General features: G+C 36.6%; 1 protein-coding gene and 1 long non-coding RNA gene across 6 annotated transcripts in view; one reads left to right on the forward strand and one right to left on the reverse strand.

Moving 5' to 3' along the window:
* The window catches only part of RAD51B (RAD51 paralog B), a 692465-nt gene that overhangs the window by 521500 nt on the left and 153738 nt on the right, over window positions 1-17227 (reverse strand). The gene's annotated exons all lie outside the window — the stretch shown is intronic.
* The window catches only part of LOC137221969 (uncharacterized), a 55955-nt gene that overhangs the window by 27671 nt on the left and 11057 nt on the right, over window positions 1-17227 (forward strand). The window contains exon 4 of one of the 2 annotated variants that reach the window (XR_010942228.1): window positions 14465-15236. The exons of the other annotated variant lie outside the window; for it this stretch is intronic. This is a non-coding gene — a long non-coding RNA (uncharacterized lncRNA). Of the gene's footprint in view, window positions 1-14464; window positions 15237-17227 lie in introns of those variants that run through there. 2 annotated transcript variants of the gene reach the window in all.

Below are 17227 nucleotides of genomic sequence, written 5' to 3' on the forward strand. Positions count from 1 at the left end.
CCATTCAATGAGGAAAAAATAGTGTTTTTAACAAATAGTTCTGAGATTGGATATCCACATGCAAAAGAATGAAATTGGACCCTTACCCGACACCATGTACAAAAACTGTCTCAAAATGGATGAAAGACCTAAATGTAAAAACTACAACTATAAACACAGAGTAACTAGGTGGTAGGGTGGGGGGGTGGGGGTAGGGGGTAGGGTGGGGGGGTGGGGGTAGGGTGGGGGTGGGGTGGGTGGGAGGGTGGGGGGTAGGTTGGGGGGTGGGGGGGTTGGGGGGTTGCGGGGTAGGGTGGAGGGAAGGGATAGTTAGGGACTTTGGGATTGACATGTACACCTTGCTGTATTTAAAAAGGATAACCAACAAGGACCTACTGCATAGCACAGGGAACTCTGCTCAATGTTACGTGGCAGCCTGGATGGGAGGGGAGTCTGGGGAAGAATGGATACATGTATATGTATGGCTGAGTCACTTTGCTGTGCACCTGAAACTATCACAGCATTGTTAATCAGCTATACTCCAATCTAAAAAATAAATAAATAAAAAATAAGTAGAAAAAAATTACGTTATATTGATCAAAGTTTCTTTCCATAAACTACATCTTTAAAATAATTCTTCTAAATAATGGGACTTCTTTTTTAATAAATTGGAGTAGTGGTTACCACTAGGGAGGAGCAGTGGCTGAAAGGGCACACAATGAAGACTTCTGGAGTGCTGGTAATTTTTAATTTCTTAATCTGGATTCTGGTTACATGGATTTGTTCAGTTTGTGAAAATTCATTGAGCTACACGTTTATGATTTGCACACTTTTCCATATGTGTGTTATACTCCATTTTTTAAAAAATTTAAGACAAAACAAAAAATCTCCCACCTAAAAACTCCACACTAGGTACAGAGGGTATAAAATAAGTTTACCACATCTTCAGGGAAGAAATAAATCCTATGTTATATAAATTTTTACAGATAATAGAAAATGAGGAAAAGCTACCAAGCTTACCCTATGATCTAGAAGGTAGGTATAATACTAGAAAGAAAAATCCCACGGTAGTCCTTAACAAAATATTAAAGAAAGAAACCTAGGAATATATTATTTTTATATAACCAAATAAACTTTGGGGATATAAGAATGGTTTAACACTAGAAAATCCATTAACATTTTACTACATTAATAAAATAAAAGAGAAAATCCATATGATTTACCTCAGTAGACACAGAAAAAACATTTGTAAAATTCTATACTGATTCACTACTTTAAAAATTGTCCACCATTCAGCAACAAAAAGAAACTTTCTAACATGAAAAATGATACATTAGAAGAAGTCTCTTTAAATCTGGAACAAAACAAGGTCCCACTATCACCATTTCCATTCAAGAATAAAGAAGTATGAGATTTGAAAAGGAAAGAATTGCCATTGCATAGGATATGATTCTCCCCCTGGAAAATCCAAGAAAATCTACAAGTCATTTTAATAAGCAAGTAAAGCAAGTTTGCTAGACTCAAAATCTATATATAATATCAATTTTATGAGGCAATTACCAATTTGACTGTCCATAACTCCCATTTTTAAAATACTCTTAAAAACTTTTATTAGAATAAATCTAATAAAAGATGTGTAAGCTCTTTGGGGATAAAACTCTATAATATTACTGAAGAAGGCCTAAATAAACAGAGAAAAAAACATTTTCATGAGTGAGAAAATTCACTGTTATAAATATGTAAATTCTTCCCACTTAAGTTAGGAACTCAACATAATCCTAGTATAAACACAAGAGGATTTTTGGTGAAAACATCACAGAGAAGGAGAGGGACAGACTTCCAAACTGGTATCAGAGATGGAGGCAAAGCACTTGCAGAAATCAAGATTTCAAGGGTGATATCTGATTTTTGTTTTTCCTATTTCTGATCTTTTCATTTTCAGGGATGACAGCTCTTCTCCATGAGCCTTTTTGGTTTTTTGGGGTTTTTTTGGCTGCTCTGCACAGCATGTGGGATCTTAGTTTCCCAACCAGGGATCAAACCCATGCCCCCTGCAGTGGAAGTGAGGAGTCTTAACCACTGGACAGCCAGGAAGTCCCAAGCCTTATTTTTTCAAAAACATTCCAGAGCTTCAAAAACCAAGCCAAACTATATTAGAATAAATACCTAAAGGTCAGATAAAAGTTACCCACTGGAGAAGTGAAGCAAACTCAATCCAGGAAGCCATCTGATTCTTAATAGACAGTATAAAAAATAATAATTTACAACAAACAAACAAAAACCTCATTAGGACAAATCTTAACCTCAGTGAAATAAAGTTTAAAATTCTCTTTAAACTTAAGTTTATGTTTATAATCCCTCACCAAGAGAAATGTAAGTTATTTATATAGTTTTCTAAGCCCTTTAGTATTCTTACCAAACGTGAACACAGAAAGACATACCAGAGTCTTAGAAAGATCTTTTTAGTACTTTCATATTACCAATCACTTAGAAAACCTAGACAATCAATGTTTGCAGGATGAGAAAGAAGAAAAATGGAAGTAACCCGAGAAAACAGATAACAGAGAAAAACAATTTTGGAAACTTGGGGACATGCTCTGGAGTTTAATATTAATGAAATGATCAGCTTAGAATATCAACTTAAAGTAGTTTTGAAAAGTGGTTAGGAAAATATCAGCCCACAGGAATTTTCCACAGGCCTGCCCAAATTTATTAGTCATGGCAGTAAATAGGAATGGACTAAGGAAGTATACTTGTACTACGGGTTAGATTTTCTATTTGTCCTTTTTGATTCATTTTTACTTTCCTACTACTAGGAATTTTTTTTTTTTTTTAAGATCCAAACTGCTTTTCTTAAGGCTCTGGACTACCCTAACTTTCATAAGTATATTTGCAAGCTTCCCTGCCTTTTACTCCTTTGAGCCCTTGCTCATTTGGTTCCATAAAAGTAGAATGTCCTTAGAACACATCTAACATATATCAAAATCCTACTTGACCTTCAAGGCACAATTTAAATGTCATCTCCTCCCTCGAGAATTCTACGGTAATAATTTCTGTTCCTGCATCCTATGTTTATTCTAAGAAGAAAGAAACTACCACTTCATGAGCCTCTACTACATGCTCTATAAAAGAATTTCATTTTAATCTTCTTAACAGTCCTACAAAGTACTATTCTCTCCATTCTGCAGAATGGGAAACTAAGGCTATGAGAGGTTACACAGCACAATAATGTCATGGATATGAGATTCAAATGAAGCCTGTCTGATTTCAAAGTCCATGGTCTTTATATAATTTCATGCTGCCTCTATTATAGCCTTCACCATAGACTGAGTTATGATGAGTTGTTTGTATGTCAGTCCACCCTCATAAGTTATGAGATCTTTGAAGGCAAAGGCCCTATCCTATTTAGGTTTGAATACTCCTTTCCTGGCACAGTGTCTATTATGTAGTACATACAGCACTCTAGTAGTGCTAGAAATAATATGAAGAAATTAATACAATGTTCATTTTTCTCATAATTAGCTCTCGTATGACATCATGACCATAAAAAATAAGTATCTGGCTTCCAGCCATAGCAGTAACTGGGACCAGAGTTGTCCTCCTATTATAAGCAATGAGAAACCTGGATAAAATATACAAAAGAATTACTGTTACACCTTGGACAAAAGTCAGTATAGGACTGGATCCCTAAGCTAAGGGAAATGACCAAGGTAAGCTCCCAAATTACCCAGGATGTCTGTCTGGAAGCGTTTTCTGGAATGCAGCACAGTGAGTGGTAACCCAAACAGAGTATAGACGTCTTGCTGAGTTGGGGTGAACAGAGTTCAGAATTTAAAGAGGAGGAAGGGGACGGAATCTGCAGGACAGAGTACTAAAGAGGAGGCAGCTATGCAGAGAAAAGCTTGAGAACTCTGTATAGGGGTCTTATTGAGACCCTGGGTGAAAACTACTTGACCCGACTTGCACATGCACAGAATAAATGCCACAAAGACAAGCAAAGTTCAATGAGTGGTAATTTAAATGACATCCAGAATTCATACAAGGCTGTGAAATATTTTGACCAGCTAAAGTACAGGTCTTGATGAATACCTAGAGCATTGCACAGAGACTCCAGAAGGGTCCCTGGCTCTAGGGTAGTACTCCTTAAAAGTTAGAATGCATCAGAAAACTAGGAGGGTTAGTTACAACACAGACTGCTAAGCATCACCCCCACAGTTTTTGATTTAGTGATTCTGGAGCAAAGTTCTTGAATCCACATTTCTAACAATTTCCCACATGATACTGATGCTGTTGGTTCAGATACCATATTTTGAGAACCACTGCCCTAGAGGAAAGACAACTCTAGACACACTCCAACCCAGGTCAAAAGAACCGATCCAAAATTAACTCAAACAACTGGCTATAACTAAGTCTAACACACTCTTAATAGAAAGACAATAAAATTCTGCATTTGACAAAATAACATTCACAGTGTGCAGCATCTAATAAAAACTATCAGACATGCAAGGAAGCAAGAGAATGAGACCCATAAATGAGAAAAATTAGTAAATAAAACAGCTATGTGAATGACAAGAAATAGATAAATACTGCAAAAGAACTAAAATTATTTATAGCGTGGATATAAAGGGAAACATAAAAATAATGAGAGAGACAAGCATCTTAGATAGCCTCATCCACCAGAAGGCAGACAGCAGAAGCAAGAAAAATTACAATTCTGCAGGCTGAGGAACGAAAACCACATTCACAGAAAGACAAAATGAAAAGGCAGAGGACTATGTACCAGATAAAGGAACAAGATAAAAACCCCAGAAAAACAACTAAATGAAGTGGAGACAGACAACCTTCCAGAAAAAGAATTCAGAATAATGATTGTGAAGATGATCCATGACCTTGGAAAAAGAATGGAGGCAAAATTCAAGAGGATGCAAGAAATGTTTACCAAAGACCTAGAAGAATTAAAGAACAAAAAAACAGACATGAACAATACAATAATGGAAATGAAAAATACACTAGAAGAAATCAATAGCAGAATAACTAAGGCAGAAGAACGGATAAGTAACCTGGAAGACAAAATGGTGGAGTTCACTGCTGTGGAAGAGAATACAGAAAAAAGAATGAGAAGAAATGAAGACAGCCTAAGAGACCCCTGGGATAACATTAAATGCAACAACATTCACATTATAAGGGTTCCAGAAGGAGAAGAGAGAGAGAAGGACCAGAAAAAATCTTTGAAGAGATTATAGTCGAAAACTTCCCTACCATGGGAAAGGAAATAGCCACCCAAGTCCAGGAAGCGCAGAGAGTCCCAGGCAGGATAAACTCAAGGAGAAACACACTAAGACACATAGTAATCCAATTGACAAAACATAAAAACAAAGAAAAATTATTAAAAGCAACAAGGGATGAAAGGGAAGAACCTACAACCAAGATTGTTCTACCTGGCAAGGATCTCATTCAAATTTAATGGAGAAATCAAAAGCTTTACAAACTAGCAAAAGCTAAGAGAATTCAGCACCACCAAACCAGCTCTACAACAAATGCTACAGGACCTTCTCTAAGTGGGAAACACAAGAGAAGAAAAGGGACTACAAAAACAAACACATAACAATTAAGAAAATGGTATTAGGAACATACATATCGATAAGTACCTTAAATGTGAATGGATTGAATGCTGCAACCAAAAGACACAGGCTTGCTGAATGGATACAAAAACAAGACCCATATATATGCTGTTTACAAGAGACCCACTTCAGACCTAGGGGCACATACATACTGAAAGTGAGGGGATGGAAAAAGATATTCCATGGAAAGGGAAATCAAAAGAACACTGGAGTAGCAATACTCATCATATCAGATAAAATAGACTTTAAAATAAAAAATGTTACAAGAGACAAGGAAGGACACTACATAATGAACAAGGGATCTATCCAAGAAGAAGATATAAAAATTATAAATATATATACACCCAACATAGGAGCACCTCAGTACATAAGGCAAATGCTAACAGCTATAAAAGAGGAAATCGACACTGACACAGTAATAGTGGGGGAGTTTAACACCTAACTTACACCAATGGACAGATCATCCAGACAGAAAATTAATAAGGAAACACATGCTTTAAATGACACAATAGGCCAGATAGATTTAATTGATATTTATAGGACATTCCATCCGAAAACAGCAGATTACACTTTCTTCTCAAGTGCACACAGAACATTCTCCATGATAGATCACATCTTGGGTCACAAATCAAACCTCAGTAAATTTAAGAAAATTGAAATTCTATCAAGCATCTTTTCCAACCACAGAACTATGAGATTAGAAATCAATTACTAGGGGAAAAAAAGTAAAAAACACAAACACATGGAGGATAAACAATACGTTACTAAATAACCAAGAGTTCACTGAAGAAATCAAAGAGGAAATCAAAAAATACTTAGAGACAAGTGACAATGAAAACACGATGATCCAAAACCTACGAGATGCAGCAAAAGCAGGCCTAAGAGAGAATTTTACAGGAATACAGTGGTACCTCAAGAAACAAGAAAAATCTCAAATAAACAATTTAACCTTATACCTAAAGGAAGTAGAGAAAGAAGAACAAAGAAAACCCAAACTTACTATAAGGAAAGAAATCGTAAAGATCAGAGCAGAAATAACTGAAAGGGAAACAAAGAAAACAAGAGCAAAGATCAATAAAACTAAAAGCTGGTTCGTTGAGAAGATAAACAAAATTGATAAACCATTAGCCAGACTCATCAAGAAAATGAGGGAGAGGACTCAAATCAATAAAATTAGAAATGAGAAGTTACAACAGACACGGCAGAAATACAAAGCATCCTAAGAGACTACTACAAGCAACTCTACGTCAATAAAATGGACAACCTGGAAGAAATGGACAAATTCTTAGAAAGGTATACCCTCCCAAGACTGAACCAGGAAGAAATAGAAAATATGAACAGACCAATCACAAGTAATGAAATTGAAACTGTGATTAAAAATCTTCCAACAAATTCCAGGACCAGATGGCTTCACAGGTGAATTCTATCAAACATTTATTTATTTATTTATTTTATAAATTTATTTATTTTATTTACTTTATTTTTGGCTGCTTTGGGTCTTCGCTGCTGCATGTGGATTTCTCTAGGTGCAACAAGCGGGGGCTACTCTTCATTGCAGTGTGCGTGCTCCTCATTGCGGTGGCTTCTATTGTTAGGGAACATGGACTCTACGTGTGTGGCCTTCAGCAGTTGTGGCTTGCGGGTACACTAGTTGTGGCTTGTGGGCTCTAGAGCGCAGGCTCTGTAGCTGTGGCGCATGCACTTAGTTGCTCGACAGCATGTGGGATCTCCCTGGGCCAGGGCTCAAACCTGTATCCCCCACATTGGCAGGCAGATTCTTACCCACTGTGCCACCAGGGAAGCCCCTGTCAAACATTTAGAGAAGAGCTAACACCCATCCTTCTCAAACTCTTCCAAAAAACTGCAGAGGAAGGAACGTTCCCAAACTCGTTCTACGAGGCCACCATCACCCTGATACCAAAACCAGGCAGAGCTACTACAAAAACAGAAAATTACAGACCAATATCACTGATGAATATAGATGCAAAAATCCTCAACAAAATACTAGCAAACAGAATCCAACAACACATTAAAAGGATCATACACCATGATCAAGTGGAATTTATCCCAGGGATGCAAGGATTCTTCAATATATGCAAATCAATCAATGTGATACACCATATCAGCAAATTGAAGAATAAAAAGTATATGATCATCTCAATAGATGCAGAAAAAGCTTTTGACAAAATTCAACACCCATTTATGATAAAAACTCTCCAGAAAGTGGGCATAGAGGGAACCTACCTCAGCATAATAACCATATATGACAAACCCACAGCAAACATCATTCTCCATGGTGAAAAACTGAAAGCATTTCCTCTAAGATCAGGAACAAGACAAGGATGTCCACTCTTGCCACTATTACTCAACATAGTTTTGTAAGTCCCAGCAATGACAATCAGAGAAGAAAAAGAAATAAAAGGAATACAAATTGGAAAAGAAGAAGTAAAATTGTCACTATTTGCAGATGACATGCTACTATACATAGAGAATCTTAAAGATGCCACCAGAAAACTACTAGAGCCAATCAATGAATTTGGTAAAGTTCAGGATAAATTTGGCAGGATACAAAATTAATGCCCAGAAATCTCTTGCATTCCTATACACTAACAACCAAAGATCAGAAAGAAAAATTAAGGAAACAATCCCATTCACCATTACAACAAAAAGAATAAAATACCTAGGAATAAACCTACCTAAGGAGGTAAAAGACCTGTACTCAGAAAACTATAAGACACTGATGAAAGAAATCAAAGATCACACAAACAGATGGAGAGATATACCATGTTCTTGGATTGGAAGAATCAATATTGTGAAAATGGTTGTACTTCCCAAAGCAATCTACAGATTCAATGCAATCCCTATCAAATTACCAATGGCATTTTTTACAGAACCAGAACAAAAAATCTTAAAATTTGTATGGAGACACAAAAGACCCCAAATAGCCAAAGCAGTCTTGAGGGAAAAAAATGGAGCTGGAGGAATCAGACTCCCTGACTTCAGACTGTACTACAAAGCTACAGTAATCAAGACAATATGGTACTGGCACAAAAACAGACACATAGATCAATGGAACAGGATAGAAAGCCCAGAGATAAACCCACGCACCTGTGGTCAACTAATCTATGACAAAGGAGGCAAGGATATACAATGGAGAAAAGACAGTCTCTTCAATAAGTGGTGCTGGGAAAACTGGACAGCTACATGTAAAAGGATGAAATTAGAACACTCCCTAACACCATACACAAAAACAACCTCAAAATGGATTAAAAATGTGAGACCGGACACTATAAAACTCTTAGAGGAAAACAGAGGAAGAACACTCTTTGACATAAATCACAGCAAGATCTTTTTTGATCCACCTCCTAGAGTAATGGAAATAAAAACAAAAATAAACAAATGGGACCTAATGAAACTTAAAAGCTTTTGCACAGCCAAGGAAACTGTAAACAAGACGAAAAGGCAACCCTCAGAATGGGAGAAAATATTTGCAAACGAATCAAGGAACAAGGATTAATCTGCAAAATATATAAACAGCTCATACAGCTCAATATTAAGAAAACAAACAACCCAATCAGAAAATGGACAGAAGACCTAAATAGACATCTCTCCAAAGAAGACATACAGATGGCCAAGAAGCACATGAAAAGCTGCTCAACATCACTAATTATTAGAGAAATGCAAATCAAAACTACAATGAGGTATCACCTCACACCAGTTAGAATGGACATCATCAGAAAATCTACAAACAACAAATGCTGGAGAGGGTGTGGAGAAAGGGGAACCTTCTTGCACTGTTGGTGGGAAGGTAAATTGATACAGCCACTATGGAGAACAGTATGGAGGGTCCTTAAAAAACTAAAAATAGAATTACCATATGATCCAGCAATCCCACTACTGGGCATATACCCAGAGAAAACTGTAATTCAAAAAGACACATGCACCCCAATGTTCATTGCAGCACTAATTACAATAGCCAGTTCATGGAAGCGCCCTAAATGCACATCAACAGACGAATGGATAAAGAAGATGTGGTACATATATACAATGGAGTATTACTCAGCCACAAAAAGGAACAAAATTGGGTCATTTGTAGAGATGTGGATGGACCTAGAGACCATCATACAGAGTGAAGTAAGTCAGAAAGAGAAAAACCAATATCATGTATTAACACATATATGTGGAATCTAGGAAAATGGTACATATGAACCCATTTTCAAGGCAGAAATAGAGACACAGATGTAAAGAACAAACATATGGACACCAAGGGGGGAAAGTTGGGGGGGGGGGGATGAATTGGGAGATTGCGATTGACATATATACACTAATATGTACAAAATAGATAACTAATAAGAACCTGCTCTATAAAAAAATTAATAAAATAAAATTGAAAACAATGTAAAAAAACAAGAACCTGCTGTATAAAAAAATAAAATTCAAAAAAAAAAAGAAATGTTAAAGAATATTCATCAGGATAAAGTTAAATGAGGCCAGATGAAAACCTGGATCTACATAAAGGAACAAAGAACACCAGAAAAGGTAAATATGTAGCATTTATTATTAATATTTAGTTTCAATACTTAATATTTACTAATAAATATTGAATGATTTATAAATTATTTTATTATATTAAATCTTTTTATAAATTAAACTTTAATAAATTTATAAAATGAATTTAATTTAAATATTAGTGTTTAACGTTAAAGTAAACATAAAAGACTTTTTTCTTCATTTATTTAATTCCTTCAAAGATTGTTTAAAGCAAAAAGTTACTTTTAACAAGCAATTGTTTGGTACCACTATGTATCACACATTATGAAAGAATCTAGGGATATAGAGACGAATCAGAAATAATATTTGCCCTCAAGAAGCTTGTAAGGGGACTTCTCTGGTGGTCAGGTGGTTAAGACTTTGCCTTCCATTGCAGGGGGTGCAGGTTCGATCCCTGGTCAGGAAGCTAAGATCCCACATGCCTCACGACCAAAAAACCAAAACAGAAAACTGAAGCAATATTGTAACAAATTCAATAAAGACTTTAAAAATGGTCCACATCAAAAAAAAAAACTTTGAAAAAAAAAAAGCTTATGAGGAAGAAAGATAACCAAATATGTTTATATATATCCAAATATCTAAAGATATTTGAGAAAAGTATGTAGTTGCTATAGTGGGGGCAAGGAAAGAAAGGGTCAATTCTGCTTGGAGGTAAGTTCTACAGAAAAGCCTTCACCAAAGGTGATGCCAGAGTTAAGATTTGAAAGATATACAGATTTTCGATGAGTGAATTTGGGGGTGGAGGCAGGAAAACACAGTGTATTCCAGAAAGAGAAGAGGCATGAGATAGTATGAGTCAGTAAATAATTCAGTAAGGCTGAAGCAGAAGATAGAAAGGGAACAGAGGTGAGACTAGAGAAATTGAGATGATAGATCATAAAAATCTGTATCATGAAAAGGAGTATGGATTTCAAAGACATCTGGGAGTACCTGAAAATTTTTAGTTGCAGACTAACATTTTCTTTGTGTTTTTGTGTCTTCGTATTTTTGTTCATTTGTTTTAAAGAGCACTTTGATAACAGAGATAGTAGGAAAAGGATAAGGTATATGGAAAGGGCTGGGGACAGGGTTGGAAACAAGGATACTGAGCAGCATATATACACAGAGGATATTGTATAACTTAGCAAATGACTAAGGAAACCTTAACTAAGGGGATGATGAATCACTCTCTTCTCCTTGATACACTTCCTTCACTTGTCTTCCAGGACACCACACTTGACTTCCCCATTACCTCACTGGTTGCTTCTTCTCAGTCTCCTTTGTCAATTCCCTTTCTTACCCCATCTCACCCAAACCTAGACTTCTTAGTATTGAAGAGCACTGTGCTCAGTTCTTGTCCCTTTTCCCTATCTACTCATTCTTTCAGGGCTTTCATATAGTCTTTGGTTTTAAATACCATATATTTGCATCCGACTCTCAATTTATTTCCACTGAATTCTGAACTCACATATCTGACTATCGATTCAATACCTTCACTTGGATTTCAAACAGACATCTCAACGTTAACAACTCCAACAATTCAGGGTCTATTGTTCGCTTCTAAACCTCTTCCACCCACAGCATTTCCATCTCAGTTGATGGGAAACAGTTATTCAGAACAACAACAACAACAACCAAAAAAAAAAAAACCCTTAGATTTATCTTGACTCTTTCTGTTATGCCCAATATCTAATCTATTAGAAACTCCTGTTGTCTCTGTCTTCTAAACATCCAGAATCCAACCTCATCTCACCACCTCCACTTAACACTAACCACTCCGTCCAAGCTACCTTCTTTTCTTGATTAAAATATTCCAACGACCTCCTAACTGGTCTCTCTGCTTCAACCCTTGCTCACACAATCCACTCTCAGCCCAGCAATCAAAGTGACTCTTTTAAAATATAAATCAGGTGTCTCTCCTCTGCTCAACGCATCCCTCCACCCAATGCCCAACAAAGGCCCTACACGAACTGACCACTGTTAGCTCTATAATCTCATGGCTCTTCCCCTTGCTCTCTTGTACTCCAGGTGTACTGGCTTCCTTGGTGGTTCCTGAACTCACCAAGCATGTTCTCATCTTACAGCCTTTGCACTGGCTTCTTCCCTCTATCTGGAAAGATTTTCCCCAGATATTCTCGTGGCTCATTCCTTTACCTCCTCAAGGTTTATGCTCAGATTTCATCTTCTCAGTGAGGTCTACACAGACGACCATTTTTAAATCACAACCCTTTCCACACCTGCACAGTCCCAAACCCCAATCCTATCCTACTTTTTCTTTTTTCATGGCATTAACACCTTCTAAAATACTATACAATTCACTTAACTCTTAGATCTAGTCTGTATTATCTGTCTTCACCACAAGCTTCATGAAGGCAGGGATCTTTTTATTATTATTTATTGATACATCTCAATCAACTAGAACACAGTCTAGCACATATATTGCTAACAAAGTATTCCTTAAATGAATAAATTGTATCAGTGATGTAGAGAAGGCAGATAAGAGAAAGGTGAAGAATATATAATTAGCAGGATTTGGCCATCAGTAGTATTTGGAGGGTAAATGACAAAAAGAAGTGTGAGTTGACATTCATATGTCTAAAATGGGACAGAGGAAGCAAGAACAAATTTGTGAGGAAAAGATGCTAAGTTCAGGGACTTCCCTGGTGGCGCAGTGGTTAAGAATCCGCCTGCCAACGCAGGGGACACGGGTTCGAGTCCTGGTCCGGGAGGATCCCACATACTGCAGAGCAACTAAACCTGTGTGCCACAACTACTGAGCCTGTGCTCTAGAGCCCGCAAGCCACAACTACTGAAGCCCGCGTGCCTAGAGCCCGTGCTCCGCAACAAGAGAAGCCACGGCAATGAGAAGTCCGCGCACCACAACGAAGAGTAGCCCCTGCTTGCCACAACTAGAGAAAGCCTGCATGCAGTAACGAAGACCCAACGCAGCCATAAATAAATAAATTTATTAAAAAAAAAAAGATGCTAAGTTCAGTTTTGGACATATGGAGTAAATGACTTAGTTATGTCCTCTATTAAGTTTGTCTCACAGTCCAAATCCTGAAGGTCAAAGCCAGAAATCCTTAATTTGGTCAACGGTCTGTTTTGGTGGAGGCCATTTTTTTGTTTTTGTTTTTCATTTCTTTGCAACTTTTTTTTTTTTTTAATGTAAAGGAAACACTTTTATTTAGCTAACCTTTTGAAATACCTTTGAAAGTTCTCTTTTTAATTGTGGTAAGGTACATATTACAAAAAATTTACCATCTTAACCATTTATAAGTATACAGTTCAGCAGTGTTAGGTATATTCACATTGTTGTACAACCAATCTCTAGAACTTTCTTGTCTTGGAAAACTGAAACTCTGTCCCCATTAAACAACTCCCTCCCACTACCACCTCCCCCGCCCCTTAGCAACCACCGTTCCACTTTCTGTCTCTATGAGTTTGGCTACTCTAGGTACCTCATATAAGTAGAATCATATACTATTTGTCTTTACTACTGTCTTATTACACTCAGCGTTATGTCCTCAAGGTTCATCCATATTGTAACGTGTGTCAGAATTTCCTTCCTTTTTAAGGCTGAATAATGTTCCACTGTATGTATACACCACATTTTGTTTACCCATTCATCTGTTGATGGACATATGGATAGATTCCATCTTCCGGCTATTGTAAACAATTCTGTTATGAACATGAGTATATAAATATCTTTTCTCTGCAATCTTGAGATGATTATGGGAAATGTTAGAGAAGACCATAAGTTGGGGATGGGAAGACTGATTGGTGGGAGCTAACATTTCACCAAAGAATCCTGGAAAACTTCAGAGAAAGACAACATGGCAGTAGTCTTAGACATGTATAGATGACTTGAAGATCAACCAGTGGGGACCCCTCTCTGACTTAAACACTGCTTGGCTATATAGTCACATAGAGGAGGACTTGCTTCTCATTTTGTATTTCTAATTATAAAACTAGATACCACTAATCTGCCTTACCTGGGTGTGATAATGATTTATAAGCTAACATTGGTAGGTGTACTTTTATGATGAAAGACAGAGTAACCATCTTATATTAAAATAAATTAAGGATAAAACTTGGCAGCATAACCAGTGAATATGTTCAACTATTAACTTATCCTGCAGGCAACGCCTTTGTTGTCTTAATATTTCAAAAGCTTTGTTTTTTCAAGATCATTCTTGTCTACCTAGCAATAATGCATACTGAATTAAAACTAGCTAAAAACATTTAGCCAAGAGAGCAAGAAAGACTTTTTTCTTAAATAGTATTTAGTATTTTTAAGCCCCTTATATGGTATTTTATTTTTCCTTTCAAAGATTAACATGGATATGAACAGTCCAAAGAAGAAAATATCCAAAATACTGATGCTAAATGAAGAGAACCCTGAAAAACCAAGTTCGACCTGAGAATCCAGTTTCAAAGCAATGTTCATACTGATGAGGTACACAAAATTGTGATTTTTGTATGAATACATATAATCCAGAGTTAACTTCAGGATTTTCCAGAGTTTCTTTTATACTTTTTTTTTTTTCCCCACGCCACATGGCTTGTAGGATATGGGATGTGGGATCTTAGTTCTCCAACCAGGGATTGAACCGGGCCCTCGGCAGTGAGATCGTGTAGTCCTAACCACTGGACCACCAGGGAATTCCCTATACTTTTGTTTGTAGTTTATTATCATCAAAAAATAAAGAGTGATACTTGTTTATTACTTTAAATGAAAGTATTTCTTGGCAAGTTATAAGAAACAGAGCCTATTAACAGTTGTCTGATGAGAGAAATTGTAGTATATATCCGCTTCCTATCACCTAGCAAAGTGCCCAGCACTTACCAGATGGTCAAAAAATATTATAAATGAATGAATGAGTAAAAGAACAAATGAGAGAACAAACCAGTGAACTTGGTTATTCTGATGGGTCTGCACGTATTCATTTCATAGTACTATCTTCTAATAGCCACCATATGATCATCTGGGTTTTGGTGCTAATAAAAATGTATCAAATATATAAATAATGTTTCGTAGAAACATTATTTTCCCTTCTAAATTCTTATGTTAAGTCCTTTTAATTTCAGAAAGATATTTTATGAGTGAACAGACAAGAAAAAGCTCCTTGCAAAAGCAACAGGCATGTTTTGATAATAACCTATACAGATGATTCCTGCTTCACCATTTATGGTCAAAGACATTCTCTGCTTCTTAGCCAAATGACAGGAAGCAAGACTGGTTGTAAACAAATAGGGAATACACCACCAAAGAAAAGTCAGGCTGCATCTCAGAAATCAACTTGTTTTATTGTTTATCGGATGAATAAATTTCTTCTGTTACCACAGGCCTAGAAAATAATTTGGCAGCACCCTGGAAAACTCACTACTTAATTCCCAGTACAGCCCATTCCATTGTTTTGGACACCCCTAAGGATCAGAAAACTCTTCTTTATATGGAGCCAAAATCGATCTCCATAAAACATACAACCGTTGGTTATCATTTTATGTTGTAGAGCCTCACAGTCTCATTCTAACCTCTCTTCTATAGGACTGCCCATCAAAGATTAGATGGCTATTATGACCCCTTATGGGCTAACATCCCTTCTTTAGCTTGCTTATATGAAAAATATCTTTATTATTTTAGCCATTTTCTCCTGGGTGTGCTTGAATCTGTCACTCTTAAAGTGTTAATAATCTTTAAAAAAAGAATCATCTGATGCACCTAGAATAAAGCAGGACTATCACCAACCCTATTCTAGACATTCCATTAATGTAGCCTAAGATCATACTGTGTTTTTTGTAAAGGAACATAATAAAGTTGTTCACATTGAGTTTTCTGTTAACTTAAGGATGTCAAGTCTTTGTTCTCTACCCCTACATCTAAGCCATTTCTCCCCCATTCTGTAATACAGAGTATTATATATTACATTATAAATTTGTTTTCAGTAAATTTTATCTTCCTGGTCAAGCCCATCATCCATTTTTGATTCCTGTCGCTATCATCTAGTAATTTTAGCCATTCTTCTCCAATTGTGTATCATCCACAAATTTGATCAGTGAGCCAGCTATACTTTCTTTTAACTCTTTGTTTATATATAACATGAAGCTGAAGACAAGATTCCTGTAGTATCCCAGAGTCTTCCTTTCCTGTTAACACCCTTTCAGATAATTGTTCAACAAGTTACATATCAACATAACTGTATTATCCTATCACTCCCGCCCATCTTGCCTACAATATCATGATGGACCATACCAAAAAACTGCATAAAATTCAGACACTTACATTGTGTGATTAATAGTCTAATAACCTGCTAAAGGACAATGAATTTAGGTTAATCTACCATAACATTTTTTTATAAACTCAGGTTGGCTCCTTAGAGATCAACATTTTTCCTTCTGAGTCCTGATCTGCTAAATCATCTAACCTGTAATTTTATTGAGGTCTCATGTCAGACTCAGCACCTGCACAGAACAAGAAAGAGAGAGAACCCACAGATGCTGTTGCCTTAGCCTCAGTGATCGGTCCTCTCTCTTTTCCTCCCTCATCCTTCTGTCTGAAGCTCCATCTTAAGGGATCCTGACCAAGCTGCGGACAGAAGCAGAGGGAAAAAAGACAGCAACAACGGGTTTTCCAGATTTAAGTGCCCACCCAGCTCCAGTTCCCAGCTGCCTTTCCCATGCTCTTTTTACCAATAAAGAGGAGCAATCGTTATCTACTGCTTTGATTTATCTGTACTACTTTTCTTCTCCATTAGTATATGGTATACAGTTACCTACCTGGAAATGGCTTATATTAAGACTTCACCTTTCCACCCTCTCTAAAAAGAAACAAATTCTAAAATCTTTACATAGCAATAGACTGTGAGCAAAGAAGAGAGTAGCATGAGATGCAGCTATACAATTATACCTTTCTGGTTTTACTTTTCACTCTGCCACCTACTTAGTACAAATTATATGTATTTATAGGCTTTAGCTTTAAAAAAAATCCCAAAGTACTTACAAATAAAACATACTATGATCCTTTAGTTAAAAAAAAAAAAAAACTACAAGGAAAACCAAACTCAAATCAAAGTACCAATGCTTCGTTCCTAGAC

Source organism: Pseudorca crassidens, chromosome 1 (assembly GCF_039906515.1).
Source record: "Pseudorca crassidens isolate mPseCra1 chromosome 1, mPseCra1.hap1, whole genome shotgun sequence".
In the NCBI taxonomy this organism is placed as follows: domain Eukaryota; kingdom Metazoa; phylum Chordata; class Mammalia; order Artiodactyla; family Delphinidae; genus Pseudorca; species Pseudorca crassidens.